General features: G+C 26.8%; 1 long non-coding RNA gene across 1 annotated transcript; it reads left to right on the forward strand.

Annotated features, from left to right (window-relative positions):
* Positions 1-1840: 1840 nt before the first annotated feature.
* Positions 1841-2606, forward strand: LOC130951951 (uncharacterized). Its single transcript, XR_009074160.1, has 3 exons — positions 1841-1990; positions 2082-2136; positions 2222-2606. It is a non-coding gene; the product is annotated as an uncharacterized LOC130951951 (long non-coding RNA).
* Positions 2607-14786: the final 12180 nt, after the last annotated feature.

A 14786-nucleotide genomic window follows, 5' to 3' on the forward strand; every position in this document is an offset into this window, starting at 1 on the left:
TAAAAAAGTTATAATATGATAAAATGTGTTTCTAAACATTTTATTTCAGTAAATTTTCCTTAATTTTACTTTAGAAGCATTGTATGTAAAGAAATTTCATGCTACTAATAATATAATAATAAAATTTATATCCTTTAGTAATTTAAATTGTTGAAAAAAATATTATATAAATATGCAAGTATGGCTTCTTTAATAATATATACTATGATCAAAATTCTTAGTTAAAGAAAATTAGTTAGAAATTAAATACCGAACCCACAATAAATATGGCCTTTTTAAAATTATTCGCGGCAATGACAATTATTATCATTATTTCTAGAAGTATACAGGAATACATAAAAGTTTTGAAGTTGGACAAGAGAGTACCACAAATTTTGTGAATTTTATAAAATTTGTGGGTGGATACGAAAATCTTGTCCCCCACCAAAAAAGAGTTGAATTCTGAAATTTAAAGTTTCAATAATTTTTTTTGAAAAATAATTTTGTTTATTTTATAATAAAAAAATCCCAAAAATTAAGAAACCAGTCACCACCTCCATATTTATCACGGAGCTGCTGGTCATGTTGGTCAGATATAAAATCATTACTACCAAAGTTGCTTGTGAATTTTCTATTAGTAGTGCGATGATGGAAGGTAAATGTCACAAATGTTATAGTTATACTAAAATGATTTTGATTTTTGAATCACTGATTATATATAGGCAGAAAAAAAAGTTTTCAATTTGAAATTTTAGTGCCAAATTAGAGTTGTCTCGTTTGTTGTGTATAAATTTTGAAATTTAAATTTGTTTTTATTTCTCTGGCAAGGCTGTGGTAGAGACTAGAGACTGGATTGGATTTTGTTTGGCTTTGGGCTCTACTGAATCCCATGTCCAAAAAGAGAAAAAGTTTTGTTTGGAGCATATTTATACCGGTAATTAACTCGATCAGAGTAGTCAAACCATCGCGTTATTGGTTGGCAAGTTATAATTAAATAATTATATAAAATTTTAATTTTTTTACGATAAGTATTTTTTAAATTATTTTTACACTAATGTAATTATTTTTAAATTTTAATAATTTATTAATTAGTTTATACTTATTATGTCGTCTACAAAAGTATATAGAAATATATAAAAATATACAAAAATAAATCGTATTTAAAAATAACTTAAAATTTTTGTACTTTCACATTAGTTTTTTTAGGAATACATATTTTTAAAAACTCAGAAAAAATTAAATAAAATCATATGTATGACACATAATAATGTAGTAGAAATTGTGCTTTTCAATATGTAAAAAAATTTTAAGAAGTTGAAGTTAGCCTGCAAATTTTATGAATTTTATAAAATTCGACTCTGAGTACGACGAACTTGCTCCATAGTCTCACAAAAAAAAAGTTAAACTCCAAAATTTAAAGTTTTAATAATTTTTTAAAAAAAATTATTTTATTTTATAATAAAAAGATCCAAAGATTGGGACATTGATTGATTGAAGCAAAGTCATCATCTCTATGTCTGTCATGGAGATTGTTCAAGTTATTCCCACTGTAGCACATAAAAAGCAGAGGAGCAAAACAGTCTCACCTATAATAATACATTTAATCTCTCTCTTTCACTATAAATTTCATAAAATTAGCGAATAATTAGTCAATAAATTAAATTTTAATTAAAAAAAATAAAAATATAAATCTAATATTAAAATAGGATAGATCTCTTCAAAACGAAAATTTTAACACCAATTTAAAAAAATTTGGTCCAAAATTAGACCGAATAAACCAAACCAATTGAACCATGTCCAACCGGACCCATCACTTAAATGAGCTTCAGCTCATCACTTTCCTTCTATTCTTGATTTCGTTCCAGCCGCCGTGGAAGAAGAAAGGTAAAGACCAAAACCTATATCCCACTTCCATCCACCATAATTTCTTCATCCGACCTCCAATCGCCGCACCGTTTGCGGCTACGTGTCCAGCGCGTCGAGCTCTACAATTCTATCGAAATAGTTTTTGGTAAGTTATCTTAACACTCCAGCCTCTCCTTCCCCCTCAATTTTCAAAAATTATTAGTGATATTGAATTTTTTTACTCTTTGATGTATTAGGATCCAATTAACTTGAGGAATACGTTCACTCTTGTTTATACAAAGTTCGGGTAAGGTGAGAAAACTACAGCCCTATCTAAATTCTGAATTTGTTCAATAGATATTAAGTTGGGTATATATATGTTGTATATTTGTATTAGGTGATGTGTTGCAATTGCATTGGAACTTGATATTGTGGACATTGGAAGCCTTGGATTGATATCAAGTCTTGGTGATCTTATGAATTGAGGAGCTGTGTGTGTAGCTTAAGTGTTGCTTTGGACAGTAAGTAAAAGTGGCCAATGTATGGTTTAGATTTTGCGCATTTAATATGTAAGGTTCTGTGAAAACTTAGATTAGAGAACTATAGGATAAGTTGAAGTGGTTAAATATGTTAAATGATTAGTCTTTATGATATTGATGGATAAATTGATGTTGGACATGTGTTGAGGAATATGGTGAATTTATGATGTCTTCTTGGTGTTTGGTTATAGTTGAGCAATTGACAATATGAGTTGAATATATATATATATATATATAATGATGATGGATGGAGAATTTATGATCATGGCAATATAATGATATGGTTTGAGCTTGAGTGGTGTTTATTTGATGTTGTTGGTATTAATATAATGAATAATGATGTGATGATGGTTGGAGAATTTATGATAATGACAATAGATGTATATAGATTAATATGTGAGTTTGTGATTAAAACTTGTAAAGTTTGGATTGAAATGAGATGTTAATGGACTAAGAAAATGATAGAATTGCAAGGATTGTTGTGCTATTGCTGAGAGTGAGTTATATTGATGGTTATGAATATGTTGAATTGAGTGAGAATGAGGTTTTGAAGTCTTTGAAAAACTTGGATTTCGGCCGAACTTCGGCAGTTTATAAATGGAGTCTCAAATTTTGGTTGGAAATGGAACTTGTTTCAACTCAAAGATGGTTTTGCAAGCTTTTGAACGGTATAAATTTTGTGAACAACAGAATTTTGTAGAAAAAATTATGGACGTCGAAAGTTTTGTTGTGAATTATGTATTATGCAGGTGGGTATAACAGCTTTCTGGGTATTATGCAGCTTTCTGGGTAATCTGGGTTTTTTTTAACAACGTACGTCCACGTGTACGTGTAGCCCGTGCGTACGCGTGGCGTGGAATTTTAAACTGCGCGTGCGCGAGTAGCCCCCATGTGTACGCGTGATGAACCAGCATGCATGACCACACGTGCTCATGGCCCACACATACGCATGACATGATGTTCTTACCTACGTGTATGGTAAGGGAATGCGCGTGCGGGCTGACTTTTAAAACTCCCACACGTACGCGTGGCCTTTATTTCCTGCAAAACTGGATTTTTGTGTTTTAAACCAGATTTTAGACTTCTAAACCTTTATTTTCATCCTTTTAGTCATAAGGTATAATACTAAGTCTAGTAGCCAATTGAAGCTAAGGAAATAAGGTAACTTGAGAATGAAGAAAGGGGTAAACATGAGGAGTTATAAGAAAAAGATGTAGATGTTAAATGAAGTTATGATGCCATGGCTATGATGAATGATTATATAATGATTATGAATATTAAACGGCTTATGAATTAATGATATTTGAGATACGCGTTTTTCTGGGTAACAGAATCGTGGCTTGTCACCATGTGTTCCAGGTTGAAACTCGATACTCTGTTGATCCTACGTCGTAAGGGTGACCAGGCACGTATAAATTCTCAGGAATGAATATCCTCCATTGAGTAATTATATGTTAATGAATGTATGAATTATGATTGAAATGTGAAAAGCTATGCATAGACTCATAGGATGTGCGACGAGGGATAGTCTAAGGTTTTTGGACTTGTCGGGTTGGCTGGATAACCTACAGATGAGCCTCACCATCCATAGGACAGGCATACATCATGTGCATTTGTTTGTTTTGTCTGCTATACATTACTTGGAATTGTCTAACTGAATATATATATCATGTTACCTGTTATATTTGCTACTTACACTACCTATTTCCTACATGTGCGTAAAATTATTTGGTTGTTTGTCTCTGCTGAATCAATAATGATGGAGGAACGGAGGAAGGGTGGACCAGTTTGGTGTAAAGTTAGGTTTAAGTAAGTAAGTATCTCTGCTGAATTAATAGTGATGGAGGAACGGAGGAAGGGTAGACCGGTTTAGTGTAAAGTTAGGTTTAAGTAAGTAAGTTTAGATTTCCTTAGAACACCTACCTTTTTATGGCTTTTGTTTAGAATTCAAGTTTTATAACTGAGTGTCGGTGTTCTAGGATTGCCTCTGGCATTCCCAGAACCTTATATATTATATGCGTGCAGTGACGGACCCAGAAAATTTTAGGGGCGGGGGCAAAATATATATATTAAAATAAATTTTATTGAACATTATTAATTATATGGAGATATAAAAATTAAAAAGAGTTAGTAAACACTTTTATTTTTAACATATTATTTATTATATATAATTTATAAAAAAATTATTTCTAAAATCTTATCTTAAAATATTTTAGTTAAATTATAGATATTTTGTTATTCTAACTAATTTTTTATACATATTTAATAATAAAAGACTGAATCAATTAGCAAATTAGCGCCTAATGATACACTAGTATTTCTAATTTAAAACTAAAATTATATATAAATACTAGAAAAATTAATCTATATATAAAAAATATGTTTATATAAATTAATAGAAACTTAATTTATAATTTTTTCTTTCTTTCTTTTTAAAAAATTAAATTTGTTATATATTTTTTAATTTAATTTTGATATAATGTTAGATGAAAAATTTTATACATCTGTTTAATTATGTATTGTAATTAAAATATTTTTCTATTACTATTTCTAAAAATAAAAAATACATTCTAAACTAATAAATTAATTAATTCATTTTAAAATTTTATATACAATATAGATACATATAATAGAACAAAAGATAAAAAATAAATAATAAGGATGAATAAATCGAGAATAAAATAAATATATAAAGTCATGAAGAGAATAAAACATTATATTAATACTTAAACTATAATTGTGTAAATTAAAATTTGTAATTGACAACATCAAAAAGAGAAACAATGAAATTAAAAGATACATAGAGTCATGAAGAGCTATATAAAAAATACGGAGAATATAAAATTTACCTTTTGATGAAGACAAGATGACAAATAGACAAGGAATAAAAAAAGTTGAAAATATAAAAAATAAGAAGAGAATTTAAAAGAATAAAAGAGTGACGGCACAAGAACTAAATTTGATTAGGTTAAATAATAGTCAAAATAATAAAAAAAATAAAAAAGTGAATTTAAAACTTTAACCAATTAAATTTAATTTATTTGTAGTGAAGTCATTTAAAATTTAAAATAAAATATATTATATATAATTATTATTTAAAAAAAATTGAAAACCCTGTGGGGGCAAATGCCCCCTCATAAATATGACTGCATCCGTGCCCGTATGCGTGACACATTTACCATGCTGAGAACTTCCGATTCTCACCACATACTGTGTTGTTATTTTTAGATGCAGGTCGAGAGGCACCTTGCTAGATGTTTGGATCCCTGAAGCGGAGCGGTCCCTGGGTTCTTTTGGAGTTATCAATATATTTATATGTGTATTTAGCTTTCTCTCCAAGAAACTTGATTATTTTGTCCCTCGTAGAAGTTAAAGGAGAGTTAGGGTCTTATTTCTGTATTTAGGGTATTTTGGGATACTTGTATATGTATATAAATATTCTCCGGCCAACCTTGATTTCGCAGGTTGGGTCAAAAGCTAGTTATGCTGTATTCTTGGCTCTCTACTCACTCTTTCGCTTATTCATATCTGTGATCTTTAGGTTTTTCCACACGCAAGTTATTCCGTTTTCCAAGTGTTGTGTTTTAAATTTTGCGATTTTGCTTAATCCGTTTTTCAAGACTCCTAGTATACTATATCCTTTGTTATGTATTATTATATATTTTTTATTTTAGAGGTCGTAATACCACACCACCTCTATTTTATATCCTAGATGTAAAACTCTGTGTAGTAGTGTGTTACACTCACACCTCTCTCACACACACAAATTAATTTATGTCATATGATTTCAACGGTTAAATAATAATCATTTATTATAAATTATTTGTACAAAATTTTATAAAGTTTAAATATAGATAAGATTATATTATTAAAGAACTCATACTTTTCCTATATATTTGAGACGCTATTGTTTCATTTTTTTTTTTGGGTTCCATGTGTACTATATTTTTTAATGGATTGCTGTATATAATTGAATATGTATTTACTACTTTAATCAATTTTGTTTAGACTCTTTGATTTTTGGCAGTTAATGGGATCAATTTTTGGGGTTGGGGCATTTTGGCATAACAAAGCATTATGAACTTGTTAATATTTTAATTATGCTTTTAACTCTTTTTGTTCCCAATAAATTACTTACTAAAAATAAGGGATACATTTAAAATAAGTATAATAATTTTGTACTTATTAAATATGTTACATATTTATAAATTATTAGATTTTATTAAATATAAATTAAAAATTATTATTAAAAAATAGCATTGATAAACTGAAATAAATATAAAATATACTAAATGTCTCAAGTATATAAATAAATATTTTTTAATATATAATATTTTAAACAAAAATATAATTTTTTATTTTTAAATAAAAAATAAAAAATATATAAAGATCAAAATATAAATCTTTATTTATTAAGATTAATTATCATGTAATAAAATTTGGGTAATGCTACGATACGGAAGAAAATTTTTTTTCTCATCTGCTGAAATGTGGTGGAAGCAGAAAAAGAAAACACGTATTTGCATTGGTCCCTACTTGGTCTGACAAGTGCCGTAACATTGCAGAATTGACATAAAATATGGACTAAGTTATGCTTAATTAATTAGTGTTAGTTTTACATATAATATAATGATTAGTTATTTGGATTTTTTTTTGTCTAAAACAGATCAATTTTTGAGAAGAAATAGGTTGGATTTAAGCTATGGAATGTAATTTTTTTTTCATTTTTAAACGTGACAATACATTTAATTTTGCAATTAATCCATGTTTTAAATGTTTATGGGTATAGTGTGTTTTGGAAATATGATGTTTGTAGTGTTAAATTATTGTGTGTTTCTTTTATAGTTAAATTATTTAATTAAAAATTTATCATTAATAAAATTATTTATTTAAACTTAACTTTTTTACGTTACAAATAATTTTAAATTTTAAAATTAATTCTGTTACATTTTTTATTTCAAATTTTGTAATTTCACAATATATTAATAATTTCAAATTTTAAATTTGAGGCTTATTTGTTAATTTAAAAAGTTACAAATTAACATCAACTTTGATAAATCTTAATCTATGTTGTAAAATTTTTCACCTAAAAAAATTTATTTTAAATATTTTATTTTTAAATTTGTAAAATAACATAAAAATAATAAAATGATAAAGTTATATTTTTCATTACTTTTATATTTTTAATAAAATTTTTAAAATAAAAATATTTTCATAAAATCAAACTAAATTATAAATCCTAATCCCTAAACCTTATGGTTTAAATTCTAAATTCTCAAAAATATACTCTAATCTCTAACTCTAAATCTAAAATGCATAAATCTTAAACTATACTCTAAATTACAAATTCTACACATTCAATTATTTATTATTATTATTATTATTATTATTATTATTATTATTATTATTATTATTTGGTGCTCTTGAGAGAGTTTGAGATGGAGAGCGTAGCCTTAAGTTGATGTTTGTAACAAGGGGTCAAAGTGGTGTTCATAATAATAATAATAATAATAATAATAATATATTATTATTATTATTATTATTATTATTATTATTATTATTATTATGGATTGAGTGTTTAAAATTTATAACTTAGAGTTTATGATGTAAGATTGATGCATTCTAGATTTAGAGTTTGTTTGGGTGAGCTTTTAAGAAAAGATCTTTTTTCGAGTTATCTTTTCTTAAAAAATCTTATAGAGAAGTAAAAGTAATTTTATGTTTGGATATCTCATGTAAAAAGGTCTTTTTATCTATCAATTATGTTTGGGTATAACAATATAAAAGTACTTTTTTGTTTATTTATTACATGAAAAACATCTTTTTTTTAAGGAAAAAAGATCTTTTAAAAAAAGATGTAAATTACAACTTTTCAAAAAAGATCTTTTTTTTATTTTACTAGTGATTTTATTTTTACTACTAGAAATTTGCCAAACACGTTAAAAAATTAAAAAAATATCTTTTTTCATTAAAAAATATCTTTTTTCATTAAAAAAAGATCTTTTTTCATTAAAAAAAGATCTTTTTTTAACAAAATAATGGCGTCCAAACATGCACTTAAAGTTAGAGTTTAGAGTATGTCTTTGAGAATTTAAGATTTAAGGCGTAAAGTTTAGGGATTAGGATTTATAATTTAGTTTGATTTTATGAAAATATTTTTATTTTTATTTTAAAAATTTTATTAAAAACATAAAAATAATGAAAAAGATAACTTTATCATTTTATTATTTTTATGTTATTTTACAAAATTAGAAATAAAAATATTTGAATTTTTTTTAGGTAAAAAGTTTTACAACATAGGTTAGGATTTATAAAAGTTGATGTTAGTTTGTAATTTTTTAAATTAACAAATAAACCTCAAATTTAAAATTTGAAATTATTAATATATTGTGAAATTATAAAATTTGAAATAAAAAATGTAGCAGAACTAATTTTAAAATTTGAAATTAAAAAATTTAAAATCTGAAATTTTTTAAATTTAAAATTATTTGTAACGTAAAAAAGTTAAGTTTAAAAAAATAATTTTATTAATAATAAATTTTAATTAAATAATTTAACTGTAAAAGAAATACACAATAATTTAATATTACAAACATCATATTTTCAAAACATAGTATACCCATAAACATTCAAAATATGGGTTAATTACAAAATTAAATATATTGTCAACGTTTAAAAATGAAAAAAAAAAAAACTTTCCATAGCTTAAATCCAGCCCATTTCTTCCCAAAAAGTCCAAATAACTAATCATTATGTTATATGTAAAACTAAGGCTAATTAATTAAGCATAACTTGGCCCACATTTTATATCAATTTTGCAATACTACAACATTTATCCGTCAAGTAAGGGTCAATATAAACACATGTTTCTTTTTTTTTTGCTTCCACCACATTTCAGAGGTGAAGAAAAAAATTTGCTTCCGTATTGTAGCATTATTTATAAAATTTTTATAATATTATAAAATTATATTAAAATAATATTTTAAAGTCTAAATAATAATTAAATTTTATTTTATATTATTTAATAAACAATTATATTATTATCTTAAATTTTATTAATTTTTTTGTTAAAAATATTATTATATTATATAAATTTTTATTAAAATATTTAAATAAATTAAATTTTTATAAATAATTATAAAAATTTATTAAAAAAAACATAATGTTAAAGAGGAATTTGTGATAAACTAGAATGAGTTGTAACAGAAAATAAATAAGAAAATAATGTTAAGACCACTAATTATAATTATAACAAGTTAGAGGAGATACCTCACAAGTCACAATAATGCTTTTGACAAGAAGTCCCTTCATAACTTGTTCGATGAGGTACTTGCATATTTAATTTAATATTTTTTTCTACAATTTAAATTACAAAAGAATTTAAATTTTATCATGATATTGTTAGTGATATGAACTTTTTTTACATACAATTCTTTTAAAGTAAAATTAAGGATAATTTACTGTTATATTTTTACAGTTACATTTTTAATTTCTATCTTCACCTATCACATTCCATCGTCATTACCACTCTTCCATCGTCCACATCTTTGTCGCCACCTCTTTCATCCCTCTCCCGCAGCAATCTTTTTTTAGTTGTGATTTTTATTCTTGTTTCTATTTTTTTTCTTCTAAAATTTAGATATGATATCCAAATTTAAATCTATAATAATTTTTGTGGTTATTTTTCTTCTTTTTGTGGTGTATTATTTTTTTTATAGTGTTTTAAAAATGGTATTATAAGTATGGGATGAAGATACAATTAAAAAAACCTTTCATTCATGAAAATATTTCTAGACTCAGAAAGCTTTCAGATCTATTATGTTTCTGTGCTGCAGCATATGTAGTTTTAGAAACAATAAAATTTGTAATCTATTTCTGTTTTTGTCTTATAAAATTCTTTATAATCAAACCCCGTATCTGTTCTCAAACAATAGTTTAACTTAGAACTTATCTATTTTCTGTCTTAATTTTAGATCTTATGTGTTTTTTGCGATTTGTAAGTGTCGTTAGACTATTTTCTTAAATAAATTTTTTTTCTAAATAAAAAAAAACTTTTTAAAGTTGAGTTATGCTTATTAAAATTAAAAAGTCTAATATAATATCATACATTAATTAATATCTAAATTTAATTCTGGGCAATTTACGTAAATAAATAAAGTGGGAGAGTTATTTACGTAAATGTGCAAATCTGTTTGTTGTTACGATTTTGTGCAAAATGGATTTATATGTAAACCGTGGCAACTCACCACGGTTTCTAAACATGCATAAACTGTGGTAGGTCACCACGGATTAGGAGCAAATTTTTGTAGGAGGAAACCGTGGTAGGTCACCACGGTTTATGAAGGAAATTTGGCAAGCATAAACCGTGGGGAGTCACCACGGTTTATGAAGAAACTTGTTTGCACATAAAACCTTGTGGGTCACCACGGTTTATATGTGGTAAATAATGGCCAGAAAATCTTGTTAATTTTATGTCCAAGAGACACAAAGCTGTTTATTATAAAAATCATTATTTTTATAATAGAAAGAGTACAATAAAAAAAATCAGATAATACTAAGAAAATGATTTTTATAGTGCTTAAAAAATTGATGTCTATTTACTAAAAAATAAAAAATTAATATTTAATTTAAGATGATGAAATTTAATAAATTTAAAATATTTAAAATTTGTGATGTAAAATAAATTAGAAAAAAATTAGACTCTAATAATAAACACCATGAAATTTTTGGATTTTTTTCTATTATAAAATAAAAAATATTTTTAAAAATAAATTACACTAACATTAATGTTTGGAATCTGTGTTTTTATTTTTTATTTTGAGTTTTTATGAAGTTTTCAAAATCTTAGGCGAACTTATAAAAACTACTCAAAAGTTCGTTTAAGCTTAAGGTGACCTCTCTCATTATATACATCTTTATTTTTTCATTTATAAAATAAAGATTTATTACACTATAACATATTAATGAGTACAATAAAATAATTACTTGTTAATATTGGTATATTAATATTCATTAACATGCTTATTGATTAAATCTTTTATATAGATTTAATAAATTCACATATAAGTGTATATTGATACATTAGTATTTGTTAAATTTAAAATAAAAAATATTTATTATATTTTAAGAATATTAATGAATACTCTAAAAAATATTAATAAGTAATTATTTTATTATGTTCATTAATATTTTTTATAGTATAATAAATATTTAAATATAGTGTAAAATGAAAAATAGGGATAAACATAATGAAAAACTAATTGATAATACATGTAAAAATTTTATAGTATATATTAGTCAATAATACATAAAGAGAACGAAAAAATTTTATTATAAATATTCAATAGAAATAGATGATTTTTTTTCTTTATAAAATGTACTATATAGTGTGTATTTATTAGGCTGCCTTTGTTTTCAACAACAAAATAGGATAAGACACTGAAAATAGGACAGAACAAGACACTGATGGATAGAGACACAAAATTTTGTGTTCTTGTAATTCTGCTTGGTGATAAACTAGAACAAATTATGAAAATCTAATTTATTCTCATTTTTTCATTAAAAAAATTTGAGATGAAAAATAATAATAAAAATATAATTATAAAAAATTTAACAAGAATAATAAAAAATAAAAAATAAGTTGTGTCTCTTGGACATAAAATTAACAAGATTTTCTGGCCATTATTTACCACACATAAACCGTGGTGACCCACAAGGTTTTATGTGCAAACAAGTTTCTTCATAAACCGTGGTGACTCCCCACGGTTTATGCTTGCCAAATTTCCTTCATAAACCGTGGTGACCTACCACGGTTTTCTCCTACAAAAATTTGCTCCTAATCCGTGGTGACCTCCCACGGTTTATGCATGTTTAGAAACCGTGGTGGGTTGCCACGGTTTACATATAAATCCATTTTGCACAAAATCGTAACAACATACAGATTTGCACATTTACGTAAATAACTCTCCCACTTTATTTATTTATGTAAATTGCCCTTTAATTCTATTAATATCTATTATAATATTTTTAAATTTTAAAAATTATTTTAGCAAATATACTTATTGTTATTTGTATTTATTAAAAATTAATTTAATTTAATTTATTAAATATAGATACTATAATTTTTTTTAAAAAAATAGAAATTAATTTTTTTTGTCCAAGATAATTTCATTCATGAAATGAAAGAAACATATAGGTGTCTATATATGGGACAAATAAAAGAAATGGGGGACTCCCAATGCTCTACTATAGAGATAACATCATATAATAATCTAATAAGGGAGATAAAAAAGTAAAGTACTCATCAATTAGGAAGTGGAAATTTGTTGAAGCTCTTTCTGCAGCTTCAAAACCGATACCATTATCTCTTCCATACTAGTTGATACATTATCAAAAATGAACCTATTCCTAACCTTCCATAAGGACTAGCTCAAAATCACCATCATCATTCTCCGAGAGGAGCTATTGGGTTGGATACGCAAGGCTCCCATTCTCAAGTTCCACTCAACATAGAAATCAGAGTCTTCGGTGCTCCTTCTAGTAGTTGGTAAGCCTATTTTTGACCAAATTTTCTTTGATTTTACACAATGGAAGATACAATGATTGATTATTTCTAAGAATTGTATGCATCTTCAACAGATAGGTTGAATCAATGGGATGCGATGATGAAGCTTTTGCAGCACTGAAAGCTTTTCATGGAAGCCCCTCCAGAGAAAAATCTTAATCTTCCCTGAAATTTTCAGCTTCCACAGTTCTTGCTACAAATTTCGTTGTCTCATAATCTTTGGGCAAAATTCAATGGGAGGATGCGAGAATCCATAAGCCACACGGTACCCAGTACTCACTTCATATAAACCACTTTTATTAAGGGCCCAATAAATTTTATCTTCTCCACCCCTAATTGTTGTTGCTAGCACACGCTGACTAGTGTCCTCAGAAAAAATACTTTTAATTAGAGTTTGATTTCACTTACTATTAGAAAGTATTAAGTCTTTGACCATCAATAGTGGTTGATTTTGTAGATTGGAAGTTTTAGATGAAAAAACAACATAAGGATGTGGAGGAGCAAGTCAAGAATCACTGAAGATTCGGATACTAGATCCAGCACCAACTCGTCAAACCAGCCTCTTTTCAACAACTTTACGCCCTTCCAATATGCTACGCCACCCCCATGAAGGTACTATTCCGATCTCTGCATTTATTATAGAACTGTATCGAAAATATTTACCTTTGAGGAGTCTAGATAGGAGTGATTGTGGTTGAGAGACAACTTTCCAACATTGTTTTGCTAATAGCGCTAAATTCTGATCCCTAGGTCTTTAAAACCTAGCCCACTTTCTAATTTCGGTCTTGTCATAATATCCCAACTAACCCATGCTATTTTTTACTCTGTACCTTTTTTACCCCACCAAAATTAGGAGAGTATGTTGTGAATCTCCCTAATTAAAGTGTCAGGAAGACAGAAACATGATAATGAATAAATTGGGATAGCCTCCCTAATAGCTTTGATTAGAACATGCCTGCCTATAGAGGAGAGAAGTTTTTTTTTTCATCCTTGATATCGCTTCCTCACCTTGTCCTTGATTTCTCTGAAGGTGGCCTTTTTTTATTTTTGGATTGTAGATGAAAGACCCAAATATTTATCCTGTGCATCAATATGATCAATTTTCAATTTCCGAGCCAGTAGTAATCGAGCAGAGGGAGGAGTATTATTACTAAAAAATAAAGCTGATTTATGTAAATTAACTTTTTGGCAACTGAACCCCTCGTATGACTGAAGAAGATTGAGAATATTTTCACAACTATTTTTGACACTTTGCAAAAAAGGATTGAGTCATCCGCAAACAATAAATGATTAGCAATAGGACATCTTCAGTTGATCTAAATACCTTCAATGAGACCGTTTTGCTCTGCCTTGTTGAGCAAAAAGGATAATCCTTCTGCACAGAAAAGAAAAAGGTACGAAGATAGAGGGTCTCTTTGACGGATATCTCTATTTGGTTTAAAAAAACAAAAGGTTTACCTTCAACAACGATAGAGTAAGAAACTGTAGTTACCACCTCCTGTATCCAACCAATCCACCTAGATTCAAATTCCAGCTTCTCCAAAATGAACCAAAGAAAATGCCACTCAACACGATCATAGGCTTTGCTCATATCCAATTTAGCAGCCATTTCACTCGATAGGCCCCTCTTCTTTGTCTTTAGATAGTGCATACATTCATGAGAGATTAGGACATTGTCTGAAATCATTCTACCCTTAATGAAGGCACTTGATTAAGGCTAATCAGCGAAGTCATAAATTTTTGTAGTCGATGGACTAGTACTTTAAAAATAATCTTATACCCAATTGAGGAAAGGCTGATGGGTCTAACCTATGTCATATCCTTTGCATAAGGAATTTTAGGAATGAGACAGATTTGTA

Source organism: Arachis stenosperma, chromosome 9 (genome assembly GCF_014773155.1).
Source record: "Arachis stenosperma cultivar V10309 chromosome 9, arast.V10309.gnm1.PFL2, whole genome shotgun sequence".
NCBI classification, from domain to species: Eukaryota; Viridiplantae; Streptophyta; class Magnoliopsida; order Fabales; family Fabaceae; genus Arachis; species Arachis stenosperma.